At 44.7% G+C, this 18,981-nt stretch overlaps 1 protein-coding gene across 3 annotated transcripts in view; it reads right to left on the bottom strand.

Annotated features, from left to right (window-relative positions):
- GCC1 (GRIP and coiled-coil domain containing 1) overlaps window positions 1-18,857 on the bottom strand; it is a 68,247-nt gene extending 49,390 nt beyond the window's left edge. Inside the window, exon 1 of one of the 3 annotated variants that reach the window (XM_078677840.1) lies at window positions 18,709-18,857. The gene's annotated coding sequence lies outside the window, so the exon portion shown is untranslated. Of the gene's footprint in view, window positions 1-18,388; window positions 18,592-18,708 lie in introns of those variants that run through there. The other 2 variants (XM_078677836.1, XM_078677838.1) reach the window with 2 other exon arrangements.
- Between the last annotated feature and the right edge of the window lie 124 nt (window positions 18,858-18,981).

Genomic DNA, 18,981 nt, shown 5'->3' with positions numbered 1-18,981 from the left:
TTTTGAATGGAGAGCCTGAAGCTCACTCACCCTCCTTGCTGAGGTAATAGCCACAAGAAAGACCGTTTTAAAAGACAAAAGCCTCAAAGGACAACTATGTAAGGGTCCAAATGGGGAACCCATCAAGAAAGTTAAAACAAGATTCAAATCCCATTGAGGCATAAAAAAAGGTGTAGGTGAAACCTATTAGTAAGGCCCTTAAAAAACCTCAAAACAATGGGAGATTTAAATAAAGACGGCTGATCCGGCAAATAAAGAAAGGCCGATAAAACCGACAAATATCTCTTAACAGTGGCCACAGCACAACCCTGCTGAGCCAAGAAAAGTGAAAACTGAGGAACATCTGAAAAGTGAGGCTTTAAAGGATCAATGGATCTCTCTCCACACCATTTAACAAATCTAGACCATCCATAAGAGTAAATAGACTTAGTGGAGTGTCGCCTGGACGATAAGATAACATCCACTACATCTGGCGGGAGAGAGAAGGAACTCAGGTTGCCCCGTTGAATCTCCAGGCATGAAGGTGCAGGCTCTGGAGGTGGAGGTGTAGAACCTGCCCCTGCAACTGCGAGAGGAGGTCTGCCCTGAGATGGAGACGGAGCGGCAGGTGCGATGAGGGGTGAAGTAGATCTGTGTACCACACCCTTCTTGGCCAATCCGGGGCGATCAATATGACTTGGGTCCGGTCTTGGCGAATCTTCCTCAGAACCAGAGGAATCAAGGGTATGGGAGGAAACACGTAAAGGACTTGTAAGTCCCAATTCAATTGAAACGCGTCCCCCACCGCTCCATGCACCGCATACTGAAGACTGCAGAACAACGGGCAGTGCGCTTTCTCATGAGTGGCAAACGGGTCCAACCGAGGAGCTCCCCCACATCTGAAAGATGTGATGGACCACCTCTGGAGTAATGCGACTGAGACTGTCCACACGAACATTTAACACACCGGCCAGAACATTTAGCACACCGGCCAGATGATTTGCAAACACACAAATCTGATGGTTCTGTGCCCAGGACCAGAGTCGCAGAGCCCTCAACAACACGATACAACCCTAAACCTCCCTGCTTGTTGAAACTCAGAAGGCAGGAAAGCCTTTAGTGCAAAACGTATAGCCCACAATTCCAGAGGTTGATGCGAAGCAACCTTTCCTCTGGAGACCTAAGACCGTTGACCTATAGATCCTTCAGATGAGCACCCCAACCCAGAGTGGAGGCATTCGTGATCACTGTGGCCACTGGAGGAGGAGACTGAAAGGGCTTCCCTCGAGTCAGGTTGCCCTGCAGACTCCACCAAGCCAGCTCCGTTGCAGCTTCTCTGGAGTTTCTGACTGACTCCCTGAGATCGCCGTTGTGCTGATACCATTGCCTGCGGAGGCACTACTGGAGTACCCTCATGTGCCAGCGTGCATGACTAACCAACAGTATGTAGGAATCGAACAGACCGAGCAGACGAAGGACCTTCAGGACCGGAATGTCGAGAATTCTTTGAGGAGGAGGAAAAGCTCGACACACAGTAGTATCCAGAACCGCCCATATGAACAGGTTGCACTGAGAGGGCACCAGGTGAGATTTGGGCACATTTATTGAAAAGCCCAAGTTGAACAACAGTCGAGTTGTTACATGCAGATGATGAAGCACCATCTCTGGTGACTCTGCTTTGAGCAGCCTGTCGTCCAGATAAGGGAACACGGGGATCCCTGATCTCTGAGATGAGCTGCCACCACTGCTATCACCTTTGTGAAGACTCAAGGTGCAATAGTAAGACCAAATGGCAGGACCTCAAACTGGTAGTGCTGCGACCCCACCGTAAAACAGAGATACTTCCTGTGCGACTTCAGGATGGGAATGGGAAAATACGCATCCTGTAAATCAATCAACACCATCCAGTCCTCTTGCTGCAGCACCAAAATAACCTAATCAAGGGTCAGCATCTTGAATTTCTCCTGTTTGAGGTAAAAATTCAAGATCCTGAGGTCCAGGATCGGACGTAACCTGCCATCCTTCTTGGGGATCAGGAAATACCAGGAGTAGCAACCCTGACCCCTCCTGATCTGGGACCACCTCTATCGCACCTTTCTGTAACAGAACAAGGACTTCCTTCTGTAGAAGAAGTAAATGTTCCTCTGAACAAAAACCTTGGCAAGCAGGGTAAGGTGGAGGTAATTCCCGAAAGGGAAGGGCGTACCCATTCTCTACAAGGTTTAAAACCCAGAAGGTCTGACGTGACCGATTTCCAACCCTGTAGAAAATGAGACAACCAACCCCCTACAGGACCTACATGATCCAGGATGGGGGTTCTAGGCTGCTTTCCTGGGTTAGCAGGGGAGGTAGAAGAGGGGGAGGAGAGATTGTGGGTAGACCCACGCTGGCGTATGAATACTCATACTGCTCTCAGTATTTTTTTTACTTTTGATCCAGAAGGTTCTAGGTCTATGGTAACTCGCCTGGATGCATTTCAGGCACATATTAAAGGTGTAACCATTTCTCTTATGGCTCATGAAAATAAATCTTTCAACTCAAAATTAAAAGCTATGGACAGTTTGCAAAATTTGAGTAACTATTTATATCTTCCAACAATCTCAAATATAAAATTCAATTACAAAAACTTTGTCACAAATTTAATTCCATATTAAGTAGAAGAGCTGGTATACAACTGTTAAATTATAAAGGCAAATTCTCTTTTAATACTAATACAACAGGCAGATTCTTGGCAAATTATCTGCTTATAACTCAAATTACTGTAATTCATGGTTTCCATGGAAAGAAGGTCTTATTCCAAAAGAATATAGTAAATCAATTTTCAAATTCCTATTCAACCTTAAATAATAAACCTCCTTCTGTGGGTCCTGCATTGGATGAGAGTTTTTTTGCGCAAATGTGGTTTACAAAAAATATCACAATCAGCCAAAGAGGACTTCGATTCACCAATCACTTTAGAGGAGATTGAATTGGCTATCAAATCCCTTAAACTTCATAAATCTCATGGACTTGATGGAATCCCAGCTGAATTTTATAAGGAATTTGCTTTTCACCTCATACATCACTGGTTTAAGCTTAGTACCTATTTTAGCACCTCAGAAACAACTTCTGGATCTTTTACTGAGGCATTGATTGTAGTTCTTCCAAAACCTAACAAAGACCCTATTATTGTTTCGACTTATCACCTTATTTCCTTAATAAATCAGGAGTGTAAACTCTATGCTAAAATTCTTGCAACCAGGTTGAACTATTTGCTTGATTCTCATCAATCAAGTTTCATGAAACATAGATATTCTGTAAACAATACTAGAGTGTTAGTATGTTATTGAACAAGGACCTTTCTTACCCATACCTTCTGTAGTATTAAAAAAGCTTTTAATACAGTTCATTGGCAATATTTATTTCATACTTTATTTGGGTTTAATTTTGGTGAATCATTTGTCCGCATCATATCAGTTCTTTATTCTATGCCTTCTGCTCAACCTTTTATTGATGGTCGTATTTCTAATAATAATCATTTCTTTTAATGGGAACTAGACACGGTTGTTAGAAATTGTATAGAGATTAATGTTATTAATATTAGTGATATTATAAGAAACATTAGCTTATGCAGATCATGTACTTTTGTTCATTAGTAATCCTGAATCTTTCCTTCCCCATTTATTTGATATAATCCCTTTATACTCTCAGATTTCAGGTTATACGTTAAATACTAACAAAACTGAATTTTAGATTGGTTATGATCAGCAGCATTAAAAATCTATTACTGCAAGGTGGAAAGATACTTCATTATTATAATTTCATACATGGTGGTCATGGATATTTTTTACTAGTAGAGGTGCTAATCTATCTTTATCTGGTGTAATTCATAACAATTCCATTTATTATTCATTTTGGAAACCAATAGCTAATTATACAGCTTTATAGTTCTAATTCAATATTATTTATATATTATTTACTCCTATATTTATAATGATTTTATGGTTATTACAAGTAGCTCTGTGATAATATTTTACATTGATGATAATTAAGGGTTCCGGTTTTCTGTTTTTACTGATTTTTACAGATAGACAGAACACAATGTGTTTCCGGTCTGTATTTATTTTTAAAAGCGGAAAAATACTGAAAATGGTGCTTCTTGTGGGAAGCTCTCCATGCTGTTTTTCGTGAATTCTAAGCAACAGCTGAGCAGGCAGACAGCATGGAGGGTTAAAATACAGGATGAGCTTTCCTTGAATACAGGCAGATGTTAACATATATTTGTAGTATGATGCGAATATGTACCTGTGAGTGTAGTCTTTTGTTCTACGTGGTTGCTTAATTGTGCTAAAACGTGACAGGCATCCATGTTTAAGTGCACGTCGAAGAGTTATATAAACACAGAATTATACCATGTTACAGCTACAGTTATTCTTGAAACACAAAATAAATATGGATAAATATCAATAAGATGGGGGAAAAAAATATGGATACAGACGGAAATGTTAAAAAAAATATACGGGAGTCCTAAGTATAATATATATTTTTCCCTCCCCTTATTAGTTTATTTTTATATATTGTGGCATATTATAAATGTTTTTATATTATAAATGTTTTTATATAGGTACTGGTATTATATTGTTACTCTTGTTATAGCTATTTCTATGTGTGAAAAGCTTGATGCTAAATTTTGTATTGTCGTTGCTTTACTATAAAATTCGATAAAATATTTTGAATACAAAGGAAGTGTATTGATGGAGTTCCTGAAGCCTTTGAGATTAACTAGACATATAGGTGAGGAAGGATGGAGACCGGCCTACCTTCAGTAATGGAGCAGTGATCTCATCGATCCCTGAGGCTGTGCAATGGGTTACTTGTAGCCCAGACCCCAAACAACATTTCCACGATAGATATTCTGCCCTTTGTGTTTTCTCTCGAGGTACCTTCGCGATCCCTGGTCAGTTGACTGGTGGGTCCCTGAGAAGGCAACTTTAACTTTCCCTGGGCTTCCCTGGTTGCTCCAGGCATGCCCTGACCCTCCATCGCTTGGGGAGTCCCCTGGACCTTGCTGGTCCACACCGCAGCATCTTTTCTCTTTCTGTGTGGATTGCTGTTGCCAAGGCTTGTTGTGTTCAATCTGAGCACCGACGTCGCAGCACTCAACATCCTTCGTGGGACAGCTCGAATCCAGCTCCTGTTCGTCATCGACGCCTCCTGGTCCTCATGGCTGCAGAGTCAAGCTTCCCCTCTTCGCACCTGAAACACCCAACATCAGTGGGCATTTGTCTACCGAGTGCCTGGTCACTGGTAAGTGACCCAGACTCTGTCCCCTCTGCTTGCAGGTTCTTCACATCTTCGATCCAGGCTTTGATCACACCGGACACTTTTCTTCTCCACAGCAGCAGCACTTTGCAGCAGATCGCCATTGAAATCAACGACGATTCCCGACACCATTTGACACCTATTTATTTATTTATTGAGCTTATAGAGCGCGACAGCTACCCAATGGGTATCCCGGCGCTAAAAGAAGACAGTGAGCAAATGGACCAGAAAGGATTCCTACGTACTGGAGAGTTATTGATTGAACAGCCAGGTCTTGATAGCTCTGCGAAATCGGACATAGCTGGTCTCTGTATGGATGTTAAGAGGGAGAGAATTCCAAAGGTTTGGACCTAGAAAAGAAAAGGACCTATGCACCTAGCTTCCCTGGGTGAGGTAACTCGAGTACTCCGGTGCTCCCATGGGTGTTGGCCCTAGAACCCCTTACGTCTAAAGGGGTTTGCTCAAAGTCCTCTCCTAAGTGTCCTTTAACTTTAAAATGCCAACCGCGACTTTCCCCATAGAAGCTAACGCGCTCGCGGCCTGTGTTCTCACACTGCACGCGTCCCCCGTGGGTCCCCTGTGTCACTACCTTGGATGGCTCCTTGGGGTCCCAGCGATTCTACAGGCTCTAGGCCTTGTGTCTAGTCAAGTCGTGGTTCTTATACCACTTTCATAATATATGGTTTGGTCCCCCCCGGGCCCAGTGTATATTGTGCTATTTACTGAAGTTATATTGCATTTAAAATGTGTACTTTGCTCTGTACTCTTATAAGAGATTACTAGAGTATTTAGTTATAAATACATATAAATATATATATATATATATATATATATATATATATATATATATATATATATACACACACATATACATACATATACATATATATATATATATATACATATATATATACATATACCTTGTGTGGTTCTCCTTTCATTTAGACATTCAAGAGGTTCTAATCTGGTCTAACAAGCTGCTTTACACTCCTTCAAGTCTTAGCCTGAAGGCTGCTCTCCATAGCTACCACTAGGATAGCTTTCAATAAAGGTTGTCTTAAACCTATCATCAATAAGGGTTATTTGGACTGGTGCAAGGTGCCCACTAGAACTAGTGGACAGCATATGTCAGGCCAACTTCTCGATCTACCTTGGCACCAAGCCTGGCCTGCAGAAACAGGAGTGTGGAGGGCACCTTTGCAGAAGGTAGATATAGAGAAGAAGCGTAGCAGTGGTGACAAGGATGAGGTTACTGCCCAGGACTGTGGACAGGCAACTGGGATTTTGGAGGAACCAACGGGAGTTCTGGAAAAGGTCTACATGCAGCTCCCTAATGATAATCGGCTTACTGCACCGAAGATATGCAAGATAGCGTGACGGCTGCCTGTGGTCATCCTGAAAAGGGGGACATTGCAAGGAGTCGACTTGAGTGCTAGGACAAGACTGCCTCCTACATGGCAAAAGGGCATGTCCAAGGACCCTGAGTGACTGACTGCATGCATCTAGCATTCTGGCTATATTTTTGGTCTAGTCTAGCGTGTGCACAGAGGTCTAGGCGTTTCACTGACTAAAGAAATTTCCGGGACTTATCCTGGGACTCGGAGAGGTGCATTATGCATGCTTTCATTTGAGGGAGTTATTTATAAAAAAAAACAAGGAGACCCTGAAAGTCAGAGGGGCCTAGGGTGTACATATCTAACAAAAACATTAGTCCATTTATGAGGTAATAGGCAGAGACACATCAACCTACAATGAGAACTACGTTTAAATTCTCCAGATGAGAAGCCAATCACTTATTAAGTAACAGAACAATTCGAAATGATAAAACATAGAATAAGTGGGCCACAGATTGGAAATCAACAGATTTACAGACCTCAGGCATTTATACAAAGAGTGACTCAACAATCAATACAAATCCAGTAAGTCACAATAGAAGAAACGTCTTTTGCTCATGAGAAATGCAAGTAAAACAGTTTAGAATGAAGACGCAAAGGTCACCTTTGTATAAATGCCTGAGGTCTGGAAATCTGTTGATCTAACTTGCTTTGATTATTCTAGTGTGAAGTACCGAATGAAACTATGAGATTAAAGTACTTTCTTTCTTTTTTGCAAAGAGAAACAGAGAGTTGGATATTCACTTTATTGAGTCTGTTAATTCATTGTTGAGCTCTGGGTTCAAGCACCCTCACATTACCTCCCTTAAAAAGCTGCGACTGCTCAGCCTTCCAACCCTGAAGTCAAGTGCGAAAAGGGTTGGCTTGGCCCAGTTTACAGAGGCACGGCGGGATGGGCCCCGGCTTGCTCTGTTTTTCCCCTGAGAGCTATCTTACAGTGTTTCTCCCTGCATCCCGGTAATCCTCTCTTGTGTGCTGTGCTGTCAAAAGGCAGGAGGGTATGTATGCCTGTGGGTGGGTCTCTGTGCACCCTGCTGTGGACTAATGTGCTGCACCTACAAAGGTGAAGTTGACCGCAATCCAGGTTCTCCCTGAGCTGTGCTTGAGGATAGGCAATTGATACAGACACTGTTTGTGTAACTTTTGACTATCCAGAACAGATAACCTCAAAAAGAACTCAAGATTGGGCTCTTCACTGTTTTGGAGCAAGATTTTGCACTGCGCTTGTTAGTTGCTCTAGAGCTTGTAGCATTACCCACAGACCATCCGAAGCATCTGGTGCTTTCCCAGCATCATCGAAATCGAAGCAAGGCAAGCCTGTATTGCATAAGGCCATGACATTGACCTGCCCTGCGTCCAACTTCCATGGAAGCAGATACACCTGAACTGATCCGGCCAAAAGCTGACACAGAGACCTAGAACTGAGATGGGGGGCGTAATTGCTAAGTGAACTGATCTCAAGTGTTGTGGAGACTGACCTAGGAGTCATAAGCACTGCCATATCCTTGCAGTTTTACTGTAAGCCCGCACCTGTGATTTTTGCCTTGCTAATTAAGTTAGTGATTTTTCCTGTAAAATCTCATTAGAACCAGGGACCCTGTTGATATCCTTTTGGTTTTAATATTGGACAGTGGCTAACAAAGGTACTTCTCTTTTCATTAAAGATAAACACTGGATAGGACAGTTGGTATTTTCCTCATTTAGTGAAGGAAATGGACATGGGTCAGGGGGCTGTGGACTACAGGCCCCAGAACCCCTGAGACAGGGGAACACCTACAGCCTGTGTGTGCGTGGGGTGCTTGCTTTAAAAATCGGCCTTTTGCTCCCATAGCGTGGGACATCCCCAGATGCATGCTTGGGCAAAGACCGAGCCAAGCCGGGCCCATCTAAGCCCCGAGGAAACTGGGCCGGGCCCACTCTCTTGGTTCCTGACTTAGGGTAGCTGTTGTCTTGACTTGATCACCTGCCAAGGTACTGTGTGCTGCATTCTCTTCTCATTTCTCTTGTGGGCTTATGAGGAAATGGAAGGTTACTCCTGCAGCTGCTGTGGATCCTCAAGACCAACCACGCACAACAATAGTTTCTTGATACAGGCCGTTGATATTTCTAATGAGATCATGTTATCAGAGCGGAGGCTTCCTCTTACGGTTGAGGATTCTGCTTTATCCACGTCACCTACGTTACCCACACGCTCCTCCTCTGCCAAAGCCAATAGTGCTACCCCCGATGACTGCACTTAGTATGATAACTCACCTCGAGGGGGACAGAAATTGAGACAATAGTTTTGCTGGAGAAAGACTGGTGGAAGGGGTGGGCTCATATAATACAGTTGTGTCTGCTTCCCTCACACCCCCCTTACTCCTCAGTTCAACCCGGCAGCAAAACTGAGGAAAAAGGTACAAGAACTCAAGCCGACTGTCTTAAAGGGGGCTCACACAGGGACATCAAGGAGTGATGACCTGACCGCACACAACTGGCTGGTGATCCTCAGATAGCCTGTCAGACAGGACTGGCTTGAAAGGGGTGCTTATGCACTTCAAAGCTATTCCTTGAAGTTTCCCCTTCATCATAGACACATTTGGGTATATGTACTGGGTCTCTGACCCTCCCAAATCAGACACTTCTGGACCTACAGCGAATCTCTGTCAGAAGAACTGCGGTGCTGCTCAAATGACTCAACTGGGCTGTTTTTCTGGAAGGACCGATTTCCTGCTTGTTGCTGTGCTGCTCTCTGACTCTAGAAGGAATGCTGGACTCTGCCTTCCCTCCAAAATGATCACAACAGGTTTGTTAGCTTGCCTCCGGTTTCTTAAGTTTTAGAGACACAAAAGTCTTCCTGCAGTTCTGCTATTGCTGGACGCTCCCTTCTGTGAGTCGTACCCTTGGTGCGGCCCCTCCAAGTTCCGAGTTTCAGAAATTAGTTTGGCAGCTGAGTTTCTGCCAAATCCAAAGTGAAGCAACGCGAAGCCTCACTGCACAGCTGAAAGCTTTTGGAACCAACGTCGAACTACGCAAAGCCTACCCGCACAGACTGTGCCCCAGGATCCAAGGTACTGTCTTCAGCAGGCCCAGGTGGATCCCTGTAGCTGGCCCACACTCAATTGCGGTCAGCCTGAACTTTAGATTTGTACCAGTCCCTCGCGACCTCAAATAACCTTGGTGTTACCTGCTTTCATAGCGCTTCATTGCATTATTTCATACAAAATGTAATAACTCGACTTCTATTTGATGAAGTTTGATCGTTTTGGTCTTGTTTTACTCAGATAAATATTCTCTATTTTTCTAAACAGTTGTGGAGTCTTTTAGTAGTGTATTTACTGTGCTATTAGTTATTGCACAAATACATTACACATTGTCTTCTAAGTTATTCCCGCCTGCTCTGTGCCAAGCTACCACGGAGTGAGCACAGGATAGTTAGGGATTGTGTTATGACTTACCTTGACTAGGATTGTGGTCCTTACTTGTACAGGGTGCATACCTCTGCCAAGTAGTGACCTGATTTCGAACAGTGACTTAGTTCCCATATTTTGGATTGGTGTTTGACGAGGCCTATAATTAGTAGCCGTGTCAGGATCAGGTTACAGTGATTTTTGCGTGCAGCAGGAGTTACTTTCTCATTTGCTGTGTCTATAGGCAAAAAACGTGCTCCACCCATCCTAGAAATATACAAGAGAAAGCGCCTCCCCACACTTACATACAACATGAGGATGCATAGATGCAAGTACCATTCAAGCAGAGGAAAATAAATTTTGCAGATGCCTGTCGGTGATTCCTCCGTCCATATCACACTTTGCAACACATTTAGAACTAGGCCTGGAATATGTGAAAGATTTAATAAACCTTGCTCCGCTTGTACTCTGGTGTTCAATATGGTTTAACAAGGAGGCTGAACTTTACCAGACAATTATTCATGACTGCCTCTCTTGCAACCTTGGGTTAAAAATTCCATGGCTAAAATACATAAGAGAAGCCACACTTGCTTTAGGTTGTCCCCATCTATATGAAAAACCAGAGATCGTCATCAAGAAGGATGTGGGTTGGGTCAAGGAGTGTTTCCTTAAGCACAGACAAGCCCAAAGGAAGGGAATGAAAGTAATGAAGCCAACTGTCAGAGAATATTGCCTCCTCCAGATGTCTGCGGGGGTTACTCCCTATTTTTTTCTTCTACAGAACACATGGGAACGAACATAACTGACACGGTTTAGATTAGGGTCTATCAGGTAGTCACTATGTTTCCAGCAAGAGCAATACTCCCCTTCCGACAGCTATATCTGCCCATGTGATGAGCAGTCCCCCCACACTCTTTTGCACTTTGTATTCTTCGGCAAATTCTATCTACTACTCACGAGGAGATATTTACTTCCCCTGTTAAGGAGAAATAAGTTTAGCAAATGCAGAGTGGCCCTGATTTTCCTTCAGCAGTTAGAAGATTATAATACATGCTATGCAGTTGACGGTTTCCTAAAAAGTATATTATGTGAGAGAACATTCACGATGTTCTAGGGAAGACAACCGATATCGACTTTCTATTTTGCACATTATCTCTAGTTGGTCTTCCTCCTTTTTTATTAGGTCTTGCCTATGCAGCGCACACGCACTGCATAGGAGGGGACCTCTTGGAATCGATCACCTTTTTGGCCAAAAACGTGCACGTTTTGCATTGCTTTCTATTGCAACGCGTGCACGTTCAGCATTTCCCTTGCGGGAACAAGTTCTGGCGACATCGGTTTGTAATTATCTTGCAAACAGATGGTGCCTCTGCTAGCTCCCGCAAGGGAAACGCTATGTGGCTGTGACGGTTACCTTTCAATTCGATGCCACGCCGCACGCTCCCTGTCTTGCGTTACTCTCAAACTGCCTGCAAGCGCCCTCAATTTAGACACAGCAAGGCAGTGATTAAGCAAGGGTGAAGTTTTAATCAATAACTCGTAATAAGCCAATTTTGAGTTCCTCAACAGTGACAGAGGTGACATGGCGTTAAGCGACAAGCATGCAAGTCGTCTTTTCTTTTTTTCGAACACCCCTCCCTTCACCGTTCCCTAGCAACCGCCACTAATGCCACAGACGCTCGTCTCTCCTCCCGTGGTCTGTCGCTGATCCAGGAGTCACTTATCAGTTATCCGCTCGTGTGTTATCAACTGTATGAGAAAAACAGCAAAGATTGGGAAACAGAAGGATAACAAGCATTTACAATGGAACGGTCTCGCCTTCGGAAAAGTTAGAGCTATTGGCATTGTAAATGACAAACTTTTTATTTATGTGTTGGTTTTGAAAACAGATAAATAAATGGCAGTCATTTACAATACCAATAGCTTAATCTCTCGCAAATACGATACCTATTGCATTTGCACCACACCACACAGAGAGCCACACACACAGAGCCACACACACACAGAGCCACACACACACAGAGCCACACACACACAGAGCCACACACACACACACACAGAGCCACACACACATACACACAAAGTTCTCAGATAGGAGCGTGGAGTCAGTAGATATCTTGAAAATCTGCTATGGATCAGCTTTGAGTAAAAACACGAGTTCCAAGTGTGATGAAGCGACATGGTTTACACCTATGGGAGTGGGTTTTGTTGCACATTAACTTTCTTGAATAAGTAACTGTAATAATGCAAGGCCCTCTAGCAAGCGAGTCGCGTTGTTGGTGCAAGTTTGCGACCTAGTACTCAATGATCAAAGAATGGAAAATCTAAGGTTCAAAATCACACGAGCAGACCCTCGCTGATAACACCGTTAAAGTAAAACGTTAAAATGTACGGGGAGGTCGATTTTGATACTAGGAGCAAATGTGCTGTTTTTCTGTGTTTTCTTTTCCCCATGGGGGTGTTGTACCTCTCCTCATACCATTAACTTTCTTGAATAAGTAACTGTAATAATGCAAGGCCCTCTAGCAAGCGAGTCGCGTTGTTGGTGCAAGTTTGCGACCTAGTACTCAATGATCAAAGAATGGAAAATCTAAGGTTCAAAATCACACGAGCAGACCCTCCCTGATAACACCGTTAAAGTCAAACGTTAAAAAGTACGGGGAGGTCGATTTTGATACTAGGAGCAAATGTGCTGTTTTTCCGTGTTTTCTTTTCCCCATGGGGGTGTTGTACCTCTCCTCATACCACCGCCCTCTAGCCCCGCGCGGCACTCACCGCTGCTGTAGCTTCTGCTCTGGTGCATCCTCCAGGCGGCGGCAGGCAGGCAGTGTGTGGGGGTTTTTTTTGGTTTTTCTCTCTCTCTCTCCGGAGCGAGAAAAGCAGTGTGCGCAGCACAGGCAGGGGGGGGGGGGGGGAGGGCCGCGCGCAGCCCTCACACCGGCGTAATGGGAGCGGGTGGAGGACCATGGCGGGGAGCGTATTCCTTTCAAGTCTTCGCGGCTCGATGCTGTTTGGGAGGTGAGGGGAAGTTGGAGAAGGGGGGGGGGGAGTGATAGGGATGAAAGCGCTAGCAGCCGCATGCTGGCAAATGGTGACCCGCAGAGCGCATGAATGGAAAGAGCGGCCGTGGTCGCTTTGACAACAGGAGGGGGGCTTGGAGCAAAGGAAATGCGAACACCGGGAGGGGGCCGGAAGCAAAGTAAAACACAACAGGAAATGTAAAAAAACAAGCGCTCACCATTTGTGTATAAGCCCCGTCCTTTTCAGATTGGGGGCGCGTTTTCTAGGATGTGAACAACAAGCAAAAACACGCCCCCCAGTCTGAAAGGGACGGGCTTAAAAAGTAGAACAAACTGGAAAAAAACGCCCCTCAATCCGAAAAAGACAGGGCTTAGAAGAAGAGAATGACGTCACTGAGACCTCTTCTCCAATGGCTGGCCGCCGTTTAGAAGGTCAGCCAATGGAGAAGAGGAGCGGGGTTAACCCTCGCTACTCAGAGTCATTAAATCTTGCGAGCGAATGTGCGCAGCCTACGCCACGCGAGACCTAAAAAGCAGCCCTCGGTAATGAAGTGCGCGTTGTCTTTCGCTGCACGCCGTGGAGCCTGGTGGGGTCTGAGCGGCCCTCTGCAAATGTTTTCATTTTTGGTTCTAATTATTGCATCTCGCCCGCACTTTGTCCCTCGGATGCTCCCGGATCAGTATGTGTGGCCTGCGCTCTGAGGTGTGATTTATTGAGTGGCACCTGGCTGTGGGGTAGAGCACGCGCCACGGTACCCGAGAGAAGTATCCAACCTAGCGAGGGGGCAGGAGCGGCGAGGTAAACCACCACAGCAGCAGCAACAGCAGCTCCCAGATGCGCTGCCATGAATCGCCTAGAAACATGTCAGACGCTGCACGCTTGTTGTGTTACACAGAGGGCACTGCCGCAGTAAGTATTGATTCTCTTCTCTGTGTGGAGACAGAAACGGTCAGCCCTAGCAGGCTGACCTTGGCACCGCTCAGACTATTCCCCACCCTGCCTACTCGATGGAACCCCCAAAGAAGAAGTAAAGGCAAGCAAATGCCAGTGTCCACTGCACACGAACAGCGCGAACCGGAGCCTCGCAGTCAACCCCTGCGCCCTGTGCAGCAGGAGGTCCTGGCAAGCAGTTGTGAATTACGTTCCACGTGACAAGAAGCTTCGATTTGTTGTTTTCTTTCTCAAGCGCTCAAAAATGCAAGAAATCCTACTGCAAATAATTGGAATGGCCAGGCGATTTGTTAAAAGAAAAATTTAATTTGAACACTGGTCTAAATTATGCTTCGGATTTTTGAGAGACTAGTGCTGACAGATAAAGTGCATGGCTTTTAACTCGGGCAGTGGCTGTGGATGCGTCACAAGTATTTGTTGTTGGCATTTAGTTTTTCCTGAGATTCCTGGCCAATTGTCTTGCTTCTCTAGCCAGGTACCAATATCCACGTCTTTAGAAAGCGAGCCCAGTGCTATAGAAACTGAGAAAATTCTTACAGTACACCACTAATACTAAAATAGAAATAGTGCACTACTATTACAAACAAGCATTGGCATAGCCAATAGGTCTCGCCTTTGGGACCTGCTGCATAACCGAATACTTATAAGGTCCCAAAGGCGAGACCTGTTGGCTATGCCAATGCTTGCTAACTTTTGAATCTATTTTATATCAATCTGAAACAAGTTTCTTCTTTTAATCATTTTTTCACAAAGAAAAAAACTTTTTATTCATAAAGGTGTTTTTGGCTGGCGGGAGTTTCCATGTTTATTGATAGGGACCCTTTATTAAATGCAATTCTGACTTGGGTCCCTGTTTATATAATGTACTGAAAGCATAAAATACTGCTCTCTTTTAAAACATTTTTTAAATATGCACTCTCCTAGATGTATGGTTTGATCATGGTTTTGAAAATTGTCATGACATTTTGTATCTTTTAGGATATGTTTGCTAAGATTGAATAAAGATACTTGACTTGCACGTTTATGGGGTTGTTGAGTGCCAAGCCCCCACACTAGTTCCCGAGAAGCCTTGAACCGCCTCTTACCCCATCACCCTGAGAATTTAGTGCTAAAAATGCGTGCTTGGTGGTCAATTTTCAGTGCCATACTAGAGGTGCCGTGAAACATACAAACAAAGTCTTCCAACTTTGGCCTGCTAGATTAGTCGCCTGCAAGCAAATTACAGAACAAATGTTATGCCATTCAAGAGCTACTCTGCTCATGGAAGGTACACAGGCAGAGCTGTATGCATCTGAACATCAAAAGACCTTAGATCCACCTTGTGCAACATCCCCAAAATGTGCTATATCTGCATCAAGTAGAGTTCCTCTCAGTGCTATAAATAGGCCGGTACTGAGTAAAGCCACTTTTTTTAGGTCTCGCTAGAGTCAGCGCATGCGCTGCTCTTGCAAGACATTTAGAAGCTGCTTCAAAAAGCGCTACCTTGCTAGAACGCGCACAAGCATGCGCGACATGCACAGAACTTTTTCCCGCCAGGCGCGTTTGCACAACTCGCGTCACCACTCGTGTTTTTTTTAAATTATTATTTCATTTTGCGGCCAATGCTTTTTTTCCTTAATTTTATGACTTTTGGGGCCGCGCGGCGTTACTTTTAGGGCCGCCCGGCGTTACTTTTAGGGCCGCCCGGCGTTACTTTTAGGGCCGCCCGGCGTTACTTTTAGGGCCGCCCGGCGTTACTTGTTATACAGCGCGAACTCGACCTGAAGGTATTGGGGCTTCTTACATGTGCACCAATTACATTACACAAGGTCACATTCATTTTGGAGCAACAGGAGATCATGTGGTTTGTCCAGAACCATGAGATGTCGAATTTGAGCCGACCCCAGTTCCAAAGTATGCCCATAACAACTTGCCAACTAAGCTCAATTTTCATTCTGCAAAAGCTGACGGCATAACTGAGTTTAAAGGAGTGTGAAAACTCAGGAGCTCCGAGTGGGCCCAGATCGATGACTTTAAATGCTTTTTATCTGCAAATTAAAGATCCAGCTGGGTCAAAGGCAGTCGTTTGATGCCAGGCGCAGGCAAGCAGGCTGTTTCTGTAGAAGGATTAGAGGCAGCCCGCCTCCTGAATGCAAAGAACAGAAGAGCTGATACAAACAATCCCCACACTTAACAGTCAACCGTGGCAAGCTGCTAACACCCGCAGTCAATGCAGCGAACGATTGCACAAAGCACGTGACTTTGAAAGCATTAGTAGGTTCTAATTAATATTCTGTGTGCTCTGCAAGAAGAACAAGGCGGGCTAAAAGAGGCAGCCTCGTTCACAGGGCATTTTCCACCCTTCTGAACCACCTTTTAGATCTCTGCCTGCTCATTTTGTTCTTTTTAAAAGGGCTTGCGAAATCCCACCGCAAAAGAGCAAACCCATTACTCAGTGGTACCATGAGATCAAAAGTGTGAGGTCGGGAACTAACTTTTTATCTGCTTTTCGTGCATGTCGCGAGGGAAGAGGTGCTTTATCGCTGACTCAAGAAATTGCAATGCAGTGTTTAATTTAATCCTGATAAAGCGGGTCATCTGATGGCCGCAGCGCTCGCCTCCTGCAGCAGAAAGCAGACAAAGGCCTGGCCGTTGATTCATGGGCAGCTGCGGCACGGCGCGAGGCGAGCCCCCGCTGAGAAGCAATCTCCGCCACCAGGCAGAATGCACCAAATTGGGCGTGATTAATAAATTGCCGGGCAAATAGATAATCTTAATTTAATAACACAGGATAATTAGAAAGTGATTTATGCAGAGGAAGCCTTTTGCATTAGAACATAGCAAAATGTCCAGTGCCAATTTTTACACTGTGACAAACAGAGCCCCTGAAATACTGCAATTTAGATCATGTTTATTTGTACAACCGCACAAAAAAAACATTGGGTTTACCTGCATTGTATCTCTTTGTAATTGCAGAGAGATTGCTACCGCTGTTTTCACAAAACCAAAGCCACTAGCAGCACTGTGGCAAGTGATAGAGGCGGGAGCAAGCTCGATGCAGTGCCACTTGTGCAAATCAACTGGTTATAATAGAAACAAGCATTGGTATAGCCAATAGGTCTCACCTTTGGGACCTTATAAGTGTTTAGTCATACAACAGTTGATGTTGTTACACCAAGGATGTTGTGCTGCATAACTAAACACTTATAATGTCCAAAAGGCGAGACCTATTGGTTATGCCAATGCTTGTTATTTTGAGCAGGACAGTACCGGCGCTTCTCAAGAGAAACAGAATATTTCTAATGGAGAGTACCAGCACTTTTCAGAAACAAGCAGGTACTCTGGTGCAGAGTCGGGGGCGCAACACCCATTGGACTCACCGGGCTTCAGCCCCCCCCCCCCCCCAGTCGTGTGTGGCAGCCCGGGATGAGACAGATCCCGGGCACACACAGAGACGCACCCGAACGTTTCACAGGTCTTTAAAAGACCATTTGAATGTTAATTAGGCCTTGCTGTGGTTTCACCCCTTGTTGGAGCCCCTGCAGCTCCACTCTGCCTACTGATTAAAGGTTCAGCCTCCCCCCCCCCCCCCCCCCGAAATTTGGCTCTAGTTGCGCCTCTGTGCAGAGTACCTGCACTTCAATTTTTCCATTTCAAGCACTGGTTACTGTCCGAATGCTAATTAAAACAAAATACTTACAATGAATGTTTGAACTAGAATGGGGTCCCTAGTAACTAATATAGTGTAAAGTTCCAGTGGCTCTGTGATGGAAACATTTAACATTTCAAAACATTTGGGGCCAGTCACATTGATCATTACTTCGCAAAATGTAAAGCCCATCCTGAATAGACATTTAGAAGTCTGCCACGTGGTCTTTTTCAGCAACTTATTAAATGCCTTGGAACAGTGACATTGGACAGTCCCTGGAAAAAAATTAAAAACACGTTATTTACGTGGGGCACCCAAGGCAACGTCTGAAGAAGCAGCTGAATACCGAGATGTATAACTGGAGTAATGTCTTAATGAGGTGTGCCCCCATCTTCACAAGCCCAACCTCAGTCTCAGAATTTTTTTTTTTTTAAACACACCTCACACTGTCACCGCTTATCTCAACTTCCTTACGACACTATTATTTTTATTATTTAACATCTGTGCATTGCTCAATAGGATCAAAAACCATTTGGGGGCTTTGTGAGTAACTCAGCATCGAAGACTCAGAACTACGAATTATTGTGCAAAACTAGAAATTCGCAACCAAGACAGTACTTGAAGATTAGTCTGAGATTTTACAAAGGAGCCATATCCAATCAAAATACCAGTAAAGAGAACAGATAAGTTGTCGAGCTTTGTTGAAATAGTATACGATACCATACCATCTATTTTCTTCATAAACAGACTCCCATACCTCCGCCGTTAACAGCCACCCTGCTATCAAACCCCACTCACACAAACTGGAGTCGTTGTCACCGATCGAAACCTCGAACACGGACCCTCAATACTGTGCGAATAGACCGAGCCCGCCCATATGCCACATCAATCGGTTTCGCTCTTGGAGCAACTCTCTGATTGGTTGGTGGCCATGCTCATCATATGTGTTAATCGAGTGTTTCCGCTCAGTTTACACACCCAACAGGGAAATGTAGTTTCTTGCTTTGTGCAAGCACTCGTGCCGGGCGGGGCGCAGGAACCTTACCAATAGTAACAAAATCATCAACTCTCCAGTCTCTCAGAAACCTCATGCCCTCCCCCGCTGACGCGGGAGAGTGCAGAACATCGAAAGACACAACTGGAAGACGGAGGGAAATCCCCATGAATACACAACGTACACGGGGCCGGCCCAATAAAATGGCCACCACTCTGTCGAAACGGACAATGTCAGTTCACGGCTGCTCTTTGCTGCGGTCATCCTGAACATGCAGCTAGCTGCAGCCATCTTGGAATGGTGTCGTATTACATTAACGAACTC

The sequence above is a fragment of the Lissotriton helveticus genome, chromosome 1_1 (genome assembly GCF_964261635.1).
Source record: "Lissotriton helveticus chromosome 1_1, aLisHel1.1, whole genome shotgun sequence".
Classification (NCBI taxonomy): Eukaryota; Metazoa; Chordata; class Amphibia; order Caudata; family Salamandridae; genus Lissotriton; species Lissotriton helveticus.
Note: the sequence above shows the minus strand (reverse complement) of the source record. Positions and strands in the feature narration are given on the sequence as shown.